The following is a 5,860-nucleotide window of genomic DNA, read 5'->3' as shown; positions in this document are numbered from 1 at the left end:
CACCGCAGTGCCCTGCTATGTTTTTGTTGGAGTTGTCATTGTTGTTCAGCTGGCCTGGGCCAAGTTTGAACCCACCAGCTTGGGTGTGTGTGGCCGGTGCCCTACCCACTAAGCTATGGGCGCCGCCCAAATCGCTTTTTATTTAACAAGTTATCCTACTAATCAAGTCATTATGTAAGTTTTCTTTTGTTTTAGTAGGTGGTTAGGTTCATGAAACATGTCCCTTTTAGTTGAAATTAGGAGAGCTGAGATTGAGTAGGAAGTGAAATTTTGTTAAGAACATTCCTTGGCCTCAGTTTCTGCACCCTTCTCCTGCCCTCCTGTGATCCATTTCCTATCACGTCTGTAAAAGCTGCTCTGGCTCCTTCCTTTCCCCCATGGGGCAGACCCCAGACTGGCTCCCATCTCCAGAATTCTGTTGCCTCAGCTGCCTCGTATCTCCTTGTAATTCCCTCTTAAGTAAGTCTGTTTAAGCCAGGAGTCCTCAAACTTTAAACAGGGGCCAGTTCACTGTCCCTCAGGCCGTTGGAGGGCCAGACTGTGGGCCCTGGGATGAGTCGGCTGCTAAGCAGGACAGGTAACAGCGGCAAAAACACCCGGCGGGCCAGATAAATGTCCTAGGCAGGCTGCATGTGGCCTGTGGGCCATAGTTTGAGGAAGCCTGGTTTAAGCTCTTATGTTTGCAGAAACACAATCTAATCAAACTTAGTCAGAATCTGTGTGAAACATACATCCATCATTCTTCTAAAGCTATATATCCTTTACCAAGTACACCTTTAAAAAATTTATTTTATTTTTAATTGATATATAATAATCAACATATTTATAGGATCCAAGTATGGTCTTTTATCTGATTAATTCTTTGTTATCTTTCTGGCTCAGGTTTCATATCCATGAAGCCTTTTCTGAGGGATTATCCAGATTCATGCCACTCCTTTGTGTCTTATGCATTTTTTTCCCTGAACCTTCTGAGAATAAGTTGGAGAAATTCCATCAGTGTTTATTTTCTAAAGAAGAGTCTTTCATATAACCTTAGTATAGTTATTAAAATCAGGAAATTAAAATACTACTATCTAACATCACTCAGATTTTACTAATTGTTCTGCTCATGTTCTTCTCTATAGCAAAGGAAAAAAAAAATTCCAGTCCAGGATTTAATCCAAGATTGTATGTTGCATTTATTTGTCATGTTCTCTTAGATTCTTTGTGAAATAACCCTCATTTTGGGTTTGGCTGATGTTTTCTTGTGATTGGAATCAAATTATGTATTTTTCTCACAAATACAACAGAAGGGATGTTGTATCATCCATATATCATAATAAGGAGCTACTTAGTGTCTCTGTCCCTTACCGATGATATGAAACCTGATCACTTAGTTAACCACTGAAAATTACTGCTGTTCCCTTTCTAATCACTGAATATTTTGTGGGTTAGAGATATTGAGACTAGGTCATTAACTTACTTTTTTTTTTATCCTTTGGAGAGTAGGTTAATAACTAGTTAATAACTAGTTATTTTTTGTGTTTTTGTGTTGTCTATTTCTCTTTGCTCACCTTTGCTCCCTTCCACCCATCCTCTTTTCCTTCCTTCTTTTTTATACTTGCTACCTCCAGTTTGCATTTGGGGACATGAATTTTTCTGTACCTCTCAAATATTTTTTTTGGATCCTTTAAGAACACTTATATACTCTTTCTTCTTTATATCTTTTTTTCTACATATACTCTTCTTTAGAAGGAAAAACTCCAGTTATTACATTTTCTTTATTTATTAAAAGGACCTATATTTTCTTGGTTTCTTCATCTTAAAAATGAAGAGGCTAAAATAGATTGTATCTAAAGACTTTTCAGGTTTTAAAGTCGTATGGCAAATGAGTTTATGCATTTTAAAAAGTTAAATTGTTTTATTTAGTTTGTTGCCCCCCCCCGCCCAAGATTAACAAAACACCTGTCTTCATTCTTCTTTCTGCACGATGTGTAAATGTCTCATTGCTTAGGTGTATAGTAGAACTGCCCTTACTTTCACTGGGGGCATGTTCTTCCCATGTAGATCATGCCTTTTCCCATGCTGGAAGATAAAGTGCTATTGATCCTGTATAGTGGGATGGACATTAGGGTGGGGGACGCATTTTTAAGAAATAAGTCCCATCATTGCTTTTAATTTCCTAACATCTTAACACAAAGAAGAGAAGGAAAAATTCAGTCTAGTAGTGCTAAATTACCTTTATAATCATGATTCATATATAATTTCCTTTGGAGGGTTTTACAGAATTTCTGATCATATTGTAATTTCTAAGGAAGTGAGATTGATTCATTGTGGAATTTAGAACAAATTATTTAGTTGTGTATGTTAGTTATAGTCATGTTTTAATGATGGAGATCTCATTCTGAGAATGTGTTGTTAGGTGGTTTCATCACTGCAAACACTATAGAGTACACTTAAACAAAACCAGATGGTATAGCCTACTCGACACCCAGGCTGTGTGATAAAGCCTAGCGCTCCTAGGTTACAAACCTGTACAGTGTGTTACTATGCCGAATACTGTGGGTCAGGGGTCCCCAACCTTTTTGGCCCCAGGGACTGGTATGGGTGGGAGGGAAGATGGGACAGGGGGTGAAGCTCAGGCAGTAATGCCAGGGATCAGAGCAGCTATACAGACAGATTAAAATTCTTGCCTCCTGCTATGTAGTGAGTTTCATAGAAGATGGTTTTTTTTCCAGGTTGGGGTGGTGGTGGTTGAGACAGTTGGTGGAGCTCAGGCCGTGATGAAGTGTGGACCAATTCCTAACAGGCCACTGACTGGTGGCTGGTCTGAGGCCCAGGGGTTGGGGATCACAGCTGCAGGCCATTGTAATACAATGATAAGTATTCCAGATGAAGAGAAATGAAGGCTTTGACAGGGGTCTTCAAACTTTTTAAACAGGGGGCCAGTTCACTGTCCCTCAGACCATTGGAGGGCTGGAATGCGGGCCCCGGGACGAGTTGGCTGCTAAGCAGGATAGGTAGCAGCAGCAAAAACACCCGGCGGGCTGGATAAGTGTCCTAGGTGGGCTGCATGTGGCCCACAGGCTGTAGTTTGAGGATGCTGGCTAAGTTAGGATAAGGGATTTGCCCAAAGTCCTATAGCACGTTAATAGCAAAGCTGGGATTTAACCTAATTTCCCTAATTTATCAATGTCAAATTTGAACAAAAATGCCAACACTTGCTAGACAGGAGCTAAAAACAGTGATATTCTTTTTTATTTTTTGAGACAGAGTCTCACTGTGTCTCCCTCAGTAGAGTGCTGTGCTGTCACAGCTCACAGCAACCTCAAACTCTAGGGCTTAAGTGATTCTCTTGCCTCAGCCTCCCAAGGAGCTGGCACTATAGGTGCCTGCCATAGCTCCAGGCTATTTTTTGTTGTTGTTGTTGTTGTAGCAGTCATCGTTTAGCAGGCTCTGGTCCGGTTTGAACTCACCAGCCCGGGTCTATGTGGTGGGTACCCTAACCACTGAGCTATGGGCACTGAGCCAAGAATCCTTACAACTATCATCTGTGCCCTCTAGAGTGGCAATTATAGAGAAGCAAAGAAGGGAGGGAAAAAAACTACCTACAGGTAGTTTTTGAGATATCTTCCAGGTCCTGCATTCCAGTGGATTGAGTGACCCCACATAGTTAAGGAACTGACTTAACTGGTCTTAGACTCCCCTACCCCACCATAAGGAACTGCATTCCAGTAGACTGCTGATTTCACCCCCAAGCCAGCCCTTTAGCAGACTCAGATTGCCTAACCCCCTCTCCACCTGGGCTGGGCACAGTGGCTGATGCCTGTAATCCTAGCACTCTGGGAGGCTGATGTGGGTGGATTGCCTGAGCTCACAGGTTCAAAACCAGCCTGAACCAGAGTGAGACTTCATCTCTAAGAATAGCTGGGCATTATGGTGGGCACCTGTAACTCCCAGCTACTTGGGAGGCTGAGGCAAGAGAGTTGCTTGAGCATAAGAATTTGAGGTTGCTGTGAGCTAAGATGCCACAGCCCTCTACTGAGGACAGCAAAGGGAGACCCTGTCTCAAAAAACAAACAAACAAACAGACAACCCCTGTTCCTCCACTTCTCTGGGAGGTGGATTAAAGAACTCTCACCTGTCTCCTGGCTTAGTACTACGTAGAAATAAACTCCCGGGTGGCACCTGTGGCTCAAAGGAGTAGGGCGCCGGCCCCATAAGCCACTAGCCCCAGCCAAAAACCGCAAAAAAAAGAAAAAAAAGAAAAAAAAGAAATAAACTCCCTACTATCTTTGGATAGGGACAAAAAAACTAATGATGGCTACTGATAAAAGCTAGTAAGAGACCAAAGATTTGTAGTGGTATCCTCTCTCTAAAATGTAGCTTAGAAAGACTCTGAGTTATTCATTCTGCAAACATCAGAGTTACATACATGCTTAACAGTAACAAACACTAACGTCAGCATATTGGTTATGTTTTGGGGTTGGGAGAGTAGAGGGGGATTGTGATTATGGAGGGCCATACAAGAGTCTTCAGTCATATTAGTAATGTTTTATTTCCTACGTTTGGGTGTTGAGTATGCATATTCTTTGTTTTTTACTTTATAACATCTGATAGATTTTATAGTTAATTAAGAACAGAGAATATAGCCCTGCGAACAAGGTGCTGCGAGTGGCATGGACCCTTTGGGCTATCTATGGCCTGCAACCTGCGCTTGGCCTCCGTGCCTGCCTGGCCCTGCCCACCCTGGTCCTGGTGGCTGGGAGCAGGTGCCATCCGGACACTGCGCACGGGACCGCTCTGCTCACAGTACGTGGGGAAACAGGAATGGGTGACCGTAGAAAATGGTGTTGGAACAGTGGGAATCAGCAATTTTGCATAGGAGGCTTTGGGAGATGTTTATGTAGTCTACCTGAAGTCGGGACAAAATGAGACAAGATGAGTTTGGTGCTTTGGAAACTGTGAAAGCTGCTAGTGAACTCTATTCTCCTTTATCAGGAGGAGTAACTGAACTTAGTGAAGCTCTGGCAGAAAATCCAGGACTTGTCAACAAATCTTGTTATGAAGATGGTTGGTTGATCAAGATGACCCTGAGTAACCCTTCAGAACTAGATGAACTAATGAGTGAAGAAACATATGAGAGATACGTAAAATCTGTTGAGGAGTGAAAAATGGAATTCTCCTAAATAAACTAGTGTGAAATAACAATCCTGAATAGTTGTCTTTAATTAGTGGCGGTTAGGTGACTTAAAATAGCAACTACTCTCAACACTGCTAGTGAAAGAAAAAACTTTCTAATGGTTGTAGATAAACAAAATATGCATCTTTTTCAAAATACTGTATAATTTTCAAACTAGCCTCTAGTATTCATATTTCACGAAATTATCCATGGTAAAAACTAGTTATAAAAATTATGTAATAAAAGGATAACATTGTTATCTTAAGCCTTATATAATATTATAACTTGTTTACATCCATACCAGGATTTGAGTTGGAATACTTAATGATCTTTCCATTGGAGTTAACTGGGAGTGGAGAAGTTTTTCTTGGTTTACAGTGATATTATCTTAATTTTGTAATACACTGCATTTGCTAGTGCTATTTTTATACAGTGAGCAACATCTTTGCAGCAAAATAATAAAATATTCAACTTCTTCGTTAAAAAAAAACAGAGAATATATTCTGAATTGACCTAAATATGTAGTCTAATGGAAACTTATAGCCATTCATTTGGTGTCAAAGGTTTATGACTTGGTAGACAGGACACAAGTGAGTTCTTTAGGGGTTTTCCTTGAGGGTGGGAAACTATTTTTTTTTTTTTTTTGTCCTTATCTACTCAAATAACTTGAGTATAGTTCTTAGTATAGTAAAAAGTTCT

The 5,860-nt window shown here is 40.8% G+C and overlaps 1 pseudogene; it reads left to right on the top strand.

Annotated features, from left to right (window-relative positions):
- The first annotated feature begins 4,237 nt into the window (after positions 1 to 4,237).
- Positions 4,238 to 5,387, top strand: LOC111727348 (annotated as a pseudogene).
- Positions 5,388 to 5,860: the final 473 nt, after the last annotated feature.

The sequence above is a fragment of the Otolemur garnettii genome, unplaced genomic scaffold (genome assembly GCF_000181295.1).
Source record: "Otolemur garnettii isolate 467f Iridium unplaced genomic scaffold, OtoGar3 scaffold00001, whole genome shotgun sequence".
In the NCBI taxonomy this organism is placed as follows: Eukaryota; Metazoa; Chordata; class Mammalia; order Primates; family Galagidae; genus Otolemur; species Otolemur garnettii.
The sequence above is the reverse complement of the archived record's forward strand: the minus strand, read 5'-3'. Positions and strand labels throughout refer to the sequence as shown.